This window comes from Taudactylus pleione, unplaced genomic scaffold (assembly GCF_031769625.1).
Source record: "Taudactylus pleione unplaced genomic scaffold, aTauple2 ptg000063l, whole genome shotgun sequence".
Taxonomy (NCBI): domain Eukaryota; kingdom Metazoa; phylum Chordata; class Amphibia; order Anura; family Myobatrachidae; genus Taudactylus; species Taudactylus pleione.
The window spans coordinates 4,956,272-4,969,769 of NW_028284465.1; the positions used below are offsets into that span (position 1 = coordinate 4,956,272).

The following is a 13,498-nucleotide window of genomic DNA, read 5'->3' on the forward strand; positions in this document are numbered from 1 at the left end:
ATGGGTGTATGTGGAGATAGTCGGGGTGAGGATGTAATGGGGAATGGGTGTATGTGGAGATAGTCGGGGTGAGGATGTAATGGGGAATGGGTGTATGTGGAGATAGTCGGGGTGAGGATGTAATGGGGAATGGGTGTATGTGCAGAGAGTCGGGGTGAGGATGTAATGGGGAATGGGTGTATGTGGAGAGAGTCGGGGTGAGGATGTAATGGGGAATGGGTGTATGTGGAGAGAGTCGGGGTGAGGATGTAATGGGGAATGGGTGTATGTGGAGAGAGTCGGGGTGAGGATGTAATGGGGAATGGGTGTATGTGGATAGAGTCGGGGTGAGGATGTAATGGGGAATGTGTGTATGTGGAGATAGTCGGGGTGAGGATGTAATGGGGAATGGGAGTATGTGGAGAGAGTCGGGGTGAGGATGTAATGGGGAATGGGTGTATGTGGAGAGAGTCGGGGTGAGGATGTAATGGGGAATGGGTGTATGTGGATAGAGTCGGGGTGAGGATGTAATGGGGAATGGGAGTATGTGGATAGAGTCGGGGTGAGGATGTAATGGGGAATGGGAGTATGTGGATAGAGTCGGGGTGAGGATGTAATGGGGAATGGGTGTATGTGGAGATAGTCGGGGTGAGGATGTAATGGGGAATGGGTGTATGTGGAGATAGTCGGGGTGAGGATGTAATGGGGAATGGGAGTATGTGGATAGAGTCGGGGTGAGGATGTAATGGGGAATGGGTGTATGTGGAGATAGTCGGGGTGAGGATGTAATGGGGAATGGGAGTATGTGGAGATAGTCGGGGTGAGGATGTAATGGGGAATGGGTGTATGTGGATAGAGTCGGGGTGAGGATGTAATGGGGAATGGGTGTATGTGGATAGAGTCGGGGTGAGGATGTAATGGGGAATGGGTGTATGTGGAGAGAGTCGGGGTGAGGATGTAATGGGGAATGGGTGTATGTGGATAGAGTCGGGGTGAGGATGTAATGGGGAATGGGTGTATGTGGAGAGAGTCGGGGTGAGGATGTAATGGGGAATGGGAGTATGTGGAGAGAGTCGGGGTGAGGATGTAATGGGGAATGGGTGTATGTGGAGAGAGTCGGGGTGAGGATGTAATGGGGAATGGGTGTATGTGGAGAGAGTCGGGGTGAGGATGTAATGGGGAATGGGTGTATGTGGAGAGAGTCGGAGTGAGGATGTAATGGGGAATGGGTGTATGTGGATAGAGTCGGGGTGAGGATGTAATGGGGAATGGGTGTATGTGGAGAGAGTCGGGGTGAGGATGTAATGGGGAATGGGTGTATGTGGATAGAGTCGGGGTGAGGATGTAATGGGGAATGGGTGTATGTGGAGAGAGTCGGGGTGAGGATGTAATGGGGAATGGGTGTATGTGGAGAGAGTCGGGGTGAGGATGTAATGGGGAATGGGAGTATGTGGAGAGAGTCGGGGTGAGGATGTAATGGGGAATGGGTGTATGCGGAGAGAGTCGGGGTGAGGATGTAATGGGGAATGGGTGTATGTGGATAGAGTCGGGGTGAGGATGTAATGGGGAATGGGTGTATGTGGAGAGAGTCGGGGTGAGGATGTAATGGGGAATGGGTGTATGTGGAGAGAGTCGGGGTGAGGATGTAATGGGGAATGGGAGTATGTGGAGAGAGTCGGGGTGAGGATGTAATGGGGAATGGGTGTATGTGGATAGAGTCGGGGTGAGGATGTAATGGGCAATGGGTGTATGTGCAGAGAGTCGGGGTGAGGATGTAATGGGGAATGGGAGTATGTGGAGAGAGTCGGGGTGAGGATGTAATGGGGAATGGGTGTATGTGGAGAGAGTCGGGGTGAGGATGTAATGGGGAATGGGTGTATGTGGATAGAGTCGGGGTGAGGATGTAATGGGCAATGGGTGTATGTGGAGAGAGTCGGGGTGAGGATGTAATGGGGAATGGGTGTATGTGGATAGAGTCGGGGTGAGGGTGTAATGGGGAATGGGAGTATGTGGATAGAGTCGGGGTGAGGATGTAATGGGGAATGGGTGTATGTGGATAGAGTCGGGGTGAGGATGTAATGGGGAATGGGAGTATGTGGATAGAGTCGGGGTGAGGGTGTAATGGGGAATGGGTGTATGTGGAGAGAGTCGGGGTGAGGATGTAATGGGGAATGGGTCTATGTGGATAGAGTCGGGGTGAGGATGTAATGGGGAATGGGAGTATGTGGATAGAGTCGGGGTGAGGATGTAATGGGGAATGGGTGTATGTGGATAGAGTCGGGGTGAGGATGTAATGGGCAATGGGTGTATGTGCAGAGAGTCGGGGTGAGGATGTAATGGGGAATGGGAGTATGTGGATAGAGTCGGGGTGAGGATGTAATGGGCAATGGGTGTATGTGGAGAGAGTCGGGGTGAGGATGTAATGGGGAATGGGTGTATGTGGATAGAGTCGGGGTGAGGGTGTAATGGGGAATGGGTGTATGTGGATAGAGTCGGGGTGAGGGTGTAATGGGGAATGGGTGTATGTGGAGAGAGTCGGGGTGAGGATGTAATGGGGAATGGGTGTATGTGGAGAGAGTCGGGGTGAGGATGTAATGGGGAATGGGAGTATGTGGATAGAGTCGGGGTGAGGATGTAATGGGGAATGGGTGTATGTGCAGAGAGTCGGGCTGAGGATGTAATGGGCAATGGGTGTATGTGCAGAGAGTCGGGCTGAGGATGTAATGGGGAATGGGAGTATGTGGAGAGAGTCGGGGTGAGGATGTAATGGGGAATGGGTGTATGTGGAGATAGTCGGGGTGAGGATGTAATGGGGAATGGGTGTATGTGGAGAGAGTCGGGGTGAGGATGTAATGGGCAATGGGTGTATGTGGATAGAGTCGGGGTGAGGATGTAATGGGGAATGGGTGTATGTGGATAGAGTCGGGGTGAGGGTGTAATGGGGAATGGGAGTATGTGGATAGAGTCGGGGTGAGGATGTAATGGGGAATGGGAGTATGTGGATAGAGTCGGGGTGAGGATGTAATGGGGAATGGGTGTATGTGGATAGAGTCGGGGTGAGGATGTAATGGGGAATGGGTGTATGTGGATAGAGTCGGGGTGAGGATGTAATGGGCAATGGGTGTATGTGGAGAGAGTCGGGGTGAGGGTGTAATGGGGAATGGGTGTATGTGGATAGAGTCGGGGTGAGGGTGTAATGGGGAATGGGTGTATGTGGAGAGAGTCGGGGTGAGGATGTAATGGGGAATGGGTGTATGTGGATAGAGTCGGGGTGAGGATGTAATGGGGAATGGGAGTATGTGGATAGAGTCGGGGTGAGGATGTAATGGGGAATGGGTGTATGTGGATAGAGTCGGGGTGAGGATGTAATGGGGAATGGGAGTATGTGGAGAGAGTCGGGGTGAGGATGTAATGGGGAATGGGTGTATGTGGAGAGAGTCGGGGTGAGGATGTAATGGGGAATGGGTGTATGTGGATAGAGTCGGGGTGAGGATGTAATGGGCAATGGGTGTATGTGGAGAGAGTCGGGGTGAGGATGTAATGGGGAATGGGTGTATGTGGATAGAGTCGGGGTGAGGGTGTAATGGGGAATGGGTGTATGTGGATAGAGTCGGGGTGAGGGTGTAATGGGGAATGGGTGTATGTGGAGAGAGTCGGGGTGAGGATGTAATGGGGAATGGGTGTATGTGGATAGAGTCGGGGTGAGGATGTAATGGGGAATGGGAGTATGTGGATAGAGTCGGGGTGAGGATGTAATGGGGAATGGGTGTATGTGGATAGAGTCGGGTGAGGATGTAATGGGCAATGGGTGTATGTGCAGAGAGTCGGGGTGAGGATGTAATGGGGAATGGGAGTATGTGGAGAGAGTCGGGGTGAGGATGTAATGGGGAATGGGTGTATGTGGAGAGAGTCGGGGTGAGGATGTAATGGGGAATGGGTGTATGTGGATAGAGTCGGGGTGAGGATGTAATGGGCAATGGGTGTATGTGGAGAGAGTCGGGGTGAGGATGTAATGGGGAATGGGTGTATGTGGATAGAGTCGGGGTGAGGATGTAATGGGGAATGGGAGTATGTGGATAGAGTCGGGGTGAGGATGTAATGGGGAATGGGTGTATGTGGAGAGAGTCGGGGTGAGGATGTAATGGGGAATGGGTGTATGTGGAGAGAGTCGGGGTGAGGATGTAATGGGGAATGGGTGTATGTGGAGAGAGTCGGGGTGAGGATGTAATGGGGAATGGGTGTATGTGGATAGAGTCGGGGTGAGGATGTAATGGGGAATGGGTGTATGTGGAGAGAGTCGGGGTGAGGATGTAATGGGGAATGGGAGTATGTGGAGAGAGTCGGGGTGAGGATGTAATGGGGAATGGGTGTATGTGGAGAGAGTCGGGGTGAGGATGTAATGGGGAATGGGTGTATGTGGAGAGAGTCGGGGTGAGGATGTAATGGGGAATGGGTGTATGTGGAGAGAGTCGGGGTGAGGATGTAATGGGGAATGGGTGTATGTGGATAGAGTCGGGGTGAGGATGTAATGGGGAATGGGTGTATGTGGATAGAGTCGGGGTGAGGATGTAATGGGGAATGGGTGTATGTGGATAGAGTCGGGGTGAGGATGTAATGGGGAATGGGTGTATGTGGAGAGAGTCGGGGTGAGGATGTAATGGGGAATGGGTGTATGTGGAGAGAGTCGGGGTGAGGATGTAATGGGGAATGGGAGTATGTGGAGAGAGTCGGGGTGAGGATGTAATGGGGAATGGGTGTATGCGGAGAGAGTCGGGGTGAGGATGTAATGGGGAATGGGTGTATGTGGATAGAGTCGGGGTGAGGATGTAATGGGGAATGGGTGTATGTGGAGAGAGTCGGGGTGAGGATGTAATGGGGAATGGGTGTATGTGGAGAGAGTCGGGGTGAGGATGTAATGGGGAATGGGAGTATGTGGAGAGAGTCGGGGTGAGGATGTAATGGGGAATGGGTGTATGTGGATAGAGTCGGGGTGAGGATGTAATGGGCAATGGGTGTATGTGCAGAGAGTCGGGGTGAGGATGTAATGGGGAATGGGAGTATGTGGAGAGAGTCGGGGTGAGGATGTAATGGGGAATGGGTGTATGTGGAGAGAGTCGGGGTGAGGATGTAATGGGGAATGGGTGTATGTGGATAGAGTCGGGGTGAGGATGTAATGGGCAATGGGTGTATGTGGAGAGAGTCGGGGTGAGGATGTAATGGGGAATGGGTGTATGTGGATAGAGTCGGGGTGAGGGTGTAATGGGGAATGGGAGTATGTGGATAGAGTCGGGGTGAGGATGTAATGGGGAATGGGTGTATGTGGATAGAGTCGGGGTGAGGATGTAATGGGGAATGGGAGTATGTGGATAGAGTCGGGGTGAGGGTGTAATGGGGAATGGGTGTATGTGGAGAGAGTCGGGGTGAGGATGTAATGGGGAATGGGTGTATGTGGATAGAGTCGGGGTGAGGATGTAATGGGGAATGGGAGTATGTGGATAGAGTCGGGGTGAGGATGTAATGGGGAATGGGTGTATGTGGATAGAGTCGGGGTGAGGATGTAATGGGCAATGGGTGTATGTGCAGAGAGTCGGGGTGAGGGTGTAATGGGGAATGGGTGTATGTGGATAGAGTCGGGGTGAGGATGTAATGGGCAATGGGTGTATGTGGAGAGAGTCGGGGTGAGGGTGTAATGGGGAATGGGTGTATGTGGATAGAGTCGGGGTGAGGATGTAATGGGCAATGGGTGTATGTGGAGAGAGTCGGGGTGAGGATGTAATGGGGAATGGGTGTATGTGGATAGAGTCGGGGTGAGGGTGTAATGGGGAATGGGTGTATGTGGAGAGAGTCGGGGTGAGGGTGTAATGGGGAATGGGTGTATGTGGAGAGAGTCGGGGTGAGGATGTAATGGGGAATGGGTGTATGTGGAGAGAGTCGGGGTGAGGATGTAATGGGGAATGGGAGTATGTGGATAGAGTCGGGGTGAGGATGTAATGGGGAATGGGTGTATGTGCAGAGAGTCGGGCTGAGGATGTAATGGGCAATGGGTGTATGTGCAGAGAGTCGGGCTGAGGATGTAATGGGGAATGGGAGTATGTGGAGAGAGTCGGGGTGAGGATGTAATGGGGAATGGGTGTATGTGGAGATAGTCGGGGTGAGGATGTAATGGGGAATGGGTGTATGTGGAGAGAGTCGGGGTGAGGATGTAATGGGCAATGGGTGTATGTGGATAGAGTCGGGGTGAGGATGTAATGGGGAATGGGTGTATGTGGATAGAGTCGGGGTGAGGGTGTAATGGGGAATGGGAGTATGTGGATAGAGTCGGGGTGAGGATGTAATGGGGAATGGGAGTATGTGGATAGAGTCGGGGTGAGGATGTAATGGGGAATGGGTGTATGTGGATAGAGTCGGGGTGAGGATGTAATGGGGAATGGGTGTATGTGGATAGAGTCGGGGTGAGGATGTAATGGGCAATGGGTGTATGTGGAGAGAGTCGGGGTGAGGGTGTAATGGGGAATGGGTGTATGTGGATAGAGTCGGGGTGAGGGTGTAATGGGGAATGGGTGTATGTGGAGAGAGTCGGGGTGAGGATGTAATGGGGAATGGGTGTATGTGGATAGAGTCGGGGTGAGGATGTAATGGGGAATGGGAGTATGTGGATAGAGTCGGGGTGAGGATGTAATGGGGAATGGGTGTATGTGGATAGAGTCGGGGTGAGGATGTAATGGGGAATGGGAGTATGTGGAGAGAGTCGGGGTGAGGATGTAATGGGGAATGGGTGTATGTGGAGAGAGTCGGGGTGAGGATGTAATGGGGAATGGGTGTATGTGGATAGAGTCGGGGTGAGGATGTAATGGGCAATGGGTGTATGTGGAGAGAGTCGGGGTGAGGATGTAATGGGGAATGGGTGTATGTGGATAGAGTCGGGGTGAGGGTGTAATGGGGAATGGGTGTATGTGGATAGAGTCGGGGTGAGGGTGTAATGGGGAATGGGTGTATGTGGAGAGAGTCGGGGTGAGGATGTAATGGGGAATGGGTGTATGTGGATAGAGTCGGGGTGAGGATGTAATGGGGAATGGGAGTATGTGGATAGAGTCGGGGTGAGGATGTAATGGGGAATGGGTGTATGTGGATAGAGTCGGGTGAGGATGTAATGGGCAATGGGTGTATGTGCAGAGAGTCGGGGTGAGGATGTAATGGGGAATGGGAGTATGTGGAGAGAGTCGGGGTGAGGATGTAATGGGGAATGGGTGTATGTGGAGAGAGTCGGGGTGAGGATGTAATGGGGAATGGGTGTATGTGGATAGAGTCGGGGTGAGGATGTAATGGGCAATGGGTGTATGTGGAGAGAGTCGGGGTGAGGATGTAATGGGGAATGGGTGTATGTGGATAGAGTCGGGGTGAGGATGTAATGGGGAATGGGAGTATGTGGATAGAGTCGGGGTGAGGATGTAATGGGGAATGGGTGTATGTGGAGAGAGTCGGGGTGAGGATGTAATGGGGAATGGGTGTATGTGGAGAGAGTCGGGGTGAGGATGTAATGGGGAATGGGTGTATGTGGAGAGAGTCGGGGTGAGGATGTAATGGGGAATGGGTGTATGTGGATAGAGTCGGGGTGAGGATGTAATGGGGAATGGGTGTATGTGGAGAGAGTCGGGGTGAGGATGTAATGGGGAATGGGAGTATGTGGAGAGAGTCGGGGTGAGGATGTAATGGGGAATGGGTGTATGTGGAGAGAGTCGGGGTGAGGATGTAATGGGGAATGGGTGTATGTGGAGAGAGTCGGGGTGAGGATGTAATGGGGAATGGGTGTATGTGGAGAGAGTCGGGGTGAGGATGTAATGGGGAATGGGTGTATGTGGATAGAGTCGGGGTGAGGATGTAATGGGGAATGGGTGTATGTGGATAGAGTCGGGGTGAGGATGTAATGGGGAATGGGTGTATGTGGATAGAGTCGGGGTGAGGATGTAATGGGGAATGGGTGTATGTGGAGAGAGTCGGGGTGAGGATGTAATGGGGAATGGGTGTATGTGGAGAGAGTCGGGGTGAGGATGTAATGGGGAATGGGAGTATGTGGAGAGAGTCGGGGTGAGGATGTAATGGGGAATGGGTGTATGCGGAGAGAGTCGGGGTGAGGATGTAATGGGGAATGGGTGTATGTGGATAGAGTCGGGGTGAGGATGTAATGGGGAATGGGTGTATGTGGAGAGAGTCGGGGTGAGGATGTAATGGGGAATGGGTGTATGTGGAGAGAGTCGGGGTGAGGATGTAATGGGGAATGGGAGTATGTGGAGAGAGTCGGGGTGAGGATGTAATGGGGAATGGGTGTATGTGGATAGAGTCGGGGTGAGGATGTAATGGGCAATGGGTGTATGTGCAGAGAGTCGGGGTGAGGATGTAATGGGGAATGGGAGTATGTGGAGAGAGTCGGGGTGAGGATGTAATGGGGAATGGGTGTATGTGGAGAGAGTCGGGGTGAGGATGTAATGGGGAATGGGTGTATGTGGATAGAGTCGGGGTGAGGATGTAATGGGCAATGGGTGTATGTGGAGAGAGTCGGGGTGAGGATGTAATGGGGAATGGGTGTATGTGGATAGAGTCGGGGTGAGGGTGTAATGGGGAATGGGAGTATGTGGATAGAGTCGGGGTGAGGATGTAATGGGGAATGGGTGTATGTGGATAGAGTCGGGGTGAGGATGTAATGGGGAATGGGAGTATGTGGATAGAGTCGGGGTGAGGGTGTAATGGGGAATGGGTGTATGTGGAGAGAGTCGGGGTGAGGATGTAATGGGGAATGGGTGTATGTGGATAGAGTCGGGGTGAGGATGTAATGGGGAATGGGAGTATGTGGATAGAGTCGGGGTGAGGATGTAATGGGGAATGGGTGTATGTGGATAGAGTCGGGGTGAGGATGTAATGGGCAATGGGTGTATGTGCAGAGAGTCGGGGTGAGGGTGTAATGGGGAATGGGTGTATGTGGATAGAGTCGGGGTGAGGATGTAATGGGCAATGGGTGTATGTGGAGAGAGTCGGGGTGAGGGTGTAATGGGGAATGGGTGTATGTGGATAGAGTCGGGGTGAGGGTGTAATGGGGAATGGGTGTATGTGGAGAGAGTCGGGGTGAGGATGTAATGGGGAATGGGTGTATGTGGAGAGAGTCGGGGTGAGGGTGTAATGGGGAATGGGTGTATGTGGAGAGAGTCGGGGTGAGGGTGTAATGGGGAATGGGTGTATGTGGAGAGAGTCGGGGTGAGGATGTAATGGGGAATGGGTGTATGTGGAGAGAGTCGGGGTGAGGATGTAATGGGATACGGGGGTGCGGGGTTACGGGGGTGCTGGGGGGCTCCGCTCTCTCACCGGCCTCTCTCTTGCTCTCACTCCTGCCGCCGCCGTTGTTAGGTCCCGTTGCTAGGAGACGCCGGCTGCTGTAGATCACGCCCCCTGGTGACTGAGATCAGGGCACACTGTAGGTGTCGTAAAATCTGGGCGGGGCCTGGTCAACGTGACGCATGATGGGAGATGTAGTTCAGAGTAATGTACGGTACGGATGCTGCTGGGATCGCACAGACAGACAGAGACATACCAGGGCGGGCTATGCACGGGTCATGCTGGGACTTATAGTTCCCCCGCATGCTTTGCTCCCTCATGTAACAGGATGACAAACGCCATGTTATAATACACAGTCACCCACCCTGGTACATACAGCCTGGAAGGGGCATTACTACACTCCCCACCCTTATATCAGGAGAAGGCAGTGTACCCCCTTTGCCAGCAGTTGGATTTGGGGGCTGTGTTACCAGCAGTGGGATTTGGGGGCTGTGGTGCTCCCTGTCCTGCACTGTCACACTATATATAAAGACCACCCCACTGTTATTACTATTACAGAGACAGCTACATGTGGCCATGTCATTAACTCCTCCTCACCAGCTGGTACCTCACCATGCCACCCTCACTGTATACACCTGTGCTGGCCCGGGGAGGAAGATGGCATTATTAGCATTGGGCCCTGCAGCCCTCACGCTGGGGTTGTCCATGGCAGCCCCCACAATCCATAGGGAGTGGTTTCAAACCAGTGGCAGGAAACCATAGATGGTTGACACCCCGAATGGACAGAGGGTACGAGCCCGCGGCCGTGCAAACCTGAACTGCAATCCATTGACCATCGGTGGCAAACCATGGACGGTCAGCCTTATCTCGTACCCTGCCGATCTACATAACTGTCCCCATTCACACCTCCACGTCCCTGTCCCCCATCACTTACACCTCCACGTCCCTGTCCCCCATCACTTACACCTCCACGTCCCTTCCCGCCCATCACTTACACCTCCACGTCCCTTCCCGCCCATCATTTAACCCTTTTGTGAGGATACGGGGTTCTCTCAATCACCCAGACACCGAGCAGATGAAACCAACGTGATGGTTTATTTTTCCACAGCACACAGAAATAGATAATATGTCAGGACAAGCAGTAAATCCAGTGAACGGGCAATAAACAGGTAGCAGTCCAGGCAGAGGCAGTCCCAGTAGAGTATAATGTCCCAGAACAATTCCACAAAATAGCTAGAGACCCTCAGTCCCCACAGTAGAAACTATCACTGATCACACAGCAGTGAATAGCGTATGTCCACTCAATCGCTTCCAGGACCCCACACGTAGAAACTATCAGAGATCACACAGCAGTGATAGTCCCTGGGTCCAAACAATTGATTCCAGGATCCCATACAGTAGAAGCTAATCACAGAACACACAGCAATGAATAGCGTATAGGTCCTTGCAGAATTTCCAAAGTATAAATCCACAGAACTGGTGATGCGTTCCACTAGTACCATGGCAGAGCGAGGCCTCTTAGCCAAAGTCAGCGACGAACATGTGGAGTTGCCTTCAGTGACCTGTTTTAAAATCTTCCAATTTCCCACGATATTGTGACCTCCCAGGGGGGTTGCACCGTTTCCTGATTGGTGCGAGTCCCTTATGCTGTCACTTTCTCCTACCTCCTCTGGGTATTACTTCCCTGACGAACACCTGCTGGGATGGTTCCGTTCAGTCTACCAGGTTCATGTGAAGCACAAAACAGGCGAATGGAAGGAGGAGTAAATCCTGAGCGTCCCCTGGGGAGGTGGGAATTAACTTAGAGGGTCTTTTGTTTTGGGAGGTGTCACCTTGCTCTAACACAGACATATGGACCAGGCTAACATCAAGGCTTATCCAGTATTAAACATTTCAATAACTTACATTATTACAGTACATAATAGACATGCTAATGAAAATGTGTGTCCTGAGAATGATCACACATACACTAGGAGACGGGAAGTTGAACACAAAAGGACTAAAAAGTAAATTGATCTCTGCAATGACTGAGATGCTGCCAGTACATTTGTAACACACATCTCATGTCCTCACACCTTTATTAAGCTTTTTTTTTTTTTTTTTTTTTGAGAAATTCACCTGAAAACAGATATGTCTTTCTTTGGCCAAATTATGCAAATTAAACCCCTCCCAAGTACATAATTAGTAATTGGGAGGGTTGTACCAGAGGCTCTGCACTGTGTCCCAACATATTTACCTCAAAAATGACAGTTATGGTAAGAACTTACCTTTGTTAACTCTATTTCTTCAAAGTCCATAGGGTCCACAGTGAGACCTTGGGGTGTAGGTGATGAGAACCATTTCGGACACCACACAGTTAAATAGATAGAAAGGAGGAAAGCGTTCTGTGGTAATTGAATATATAGATATGACTAATATGTATGTACAGTTTAGTGAAATTATAGTGTCCGTAGTAACCTGATCCTGCGTTCCTTGTTCCCGAGGTGGCACCTACAGCATTTTTTTGGATAAGGTCTGCACTTCATTTACACGAAACTCTGCTTAAAGTTTTTGCCTAACTAATATAGATCTATGATTATACTGTCAACTGACAAATCTATACGCGACTAACTTCACCCATTCTGGCCAACCCATAACAGACTGGCGTGTTTCTTATGCCTGTTTGAACAGTGAAGCCTGTATTTTGGACATTAACTCCGAACTCCCAGGCTCAAGTTATTGTGCACCTGAAGTTGTCCCTGTTATTCATACATGAGGACACCTTATGGACTAATTGGAGTTTTCAACACAACTGAGCCATTACAACATTAGAGGCTATAATTTCACTTAACCGTACATACATATTAGTCATATCTATATATTCAATTACCACAGAGCGCTTTCCACCTTTCTATCTGTATCTATGTCAGGGAAGTAGGGACACTTCCCAAAGGGAGCAGCTAATGGCAACTTGTTATCCCTTTATCTGTGAGCGTTGTCTATTTGTTACGCAGTTAAAACTTCAGCTCCCAGGATGCACTGGGCCCACTCTCCCTATACCCCACCCCCCGAGCCAGAGGCACCTCAGTTGGTAATAAGCCAAAGGCCGGATGAGGATTAGAGAGATGGAAGACTGGTACACTCAAGAAAGACTCACAGAAAAGGAGACAGGAAACCGGTGACCAGCAAAAATCGCCCATATGAAGACTTGTGCATCAGGGCAGGTGTTCTGTGGACACTATGGACTTCGAAGAAAGAGAGTTAGTTATGGTAAGAACTTACCTTTGTTGTCATTTTCTTCTTCAGGGTCCATAGGCTCCACAGGGAGACCTTGGGGGATGTCCCAAAGCAGTACTTTTAAGAGTGGGGACGCTCCTGTGCTGAGAGGAGAATCCTGTACCCAAAGGAAGCATCCTGAGAGGCGAAGGTATCAAATGCATAGAGCCTTCGAAAGGTCTGGATAGAAGACCACGTGGCTGCCTTACAAAGCTGAATAGGCGAGGGGCCCACAGAAAGAGTAGAATGAGCCTTAACAGAAGCCGGAACCAGCAGGCCCGTGCGTGTGTGTGTGTAAGCCTCTGAGATAGTCACACGACGCCATCTAGCCAATGTTTGTTTATTGGCAGGCCATCCTTGTATGTGAAATACATAGAACACAAATAAGGAGTCGGATTTCTGGAAGGAACTGGTACGGTCCACGCAAATCCTGAGAGCACGGACCACAGCCAATGAGGCCTCACCTGCCGAGAGGACTGGTGCCTGAAAGGCCGGTACAATAAGTTCCTGAATAATATGGTATTTAGAAACCACCCTAGGAAGAAACACAGGACTAGTGCGACTCACAACCTTGTCCTGGTGGCTCCCTCTTCTGGATATGTCACAGGAGAGTGCCCCCATTCGGACACTTTCCTGGCAGATGCAAACGCCATAAACCTGTACCTTCAGTGAAGCCAAGCGGAGACTGAGGTCCAGGCCTGCCTGGAGGAAAGCCAGTATCCTGGAAATCCTAAACGTCGGAGGATCATACCCTTTAGGGGTGCACCACTGAAAGCAGGAGTGCCACACACTGTGGTAAATCCTGGCAGAGGCTGGCTTTCGTGCACTCATCAAGGTGTTAACCACCGCACCAGAGAAGCCCTTTGACCTTAAGAGGGATGCCTCAAGAGCCATGCCATCAAAGCCAAGTGACCCAGATCCGGTGAAGGCAGGGACCCCG

The 13,498-nt window shown here is 51.3% G+C and overlaps 1 protein-coding gene across 2 annotated transcripts in view; it reads right to left on the reverse strand.

The window, feature by feature from the left end:
* DRC1 (dynein regulatory complex subunit 1) overlaps positions 1–9,437 on the reverse strand; it is a 183,987-nt gene extending 174,550 nt beyond the window's left edge. For both annotated transcript variants that reach the window (XM_088465731.1, XM_088465730.1), the window contains exon 1: positions 9,334–9,437. The gene's annotated coding sequence lies outside the window, so the exon portion shown is untranslated. The remainder of the gene's footprint in view (positions 1–9,333) is intronic.
* Between the last annotated feature and the right edge of the window lie 4,061 nt (positions 9,438–13,498).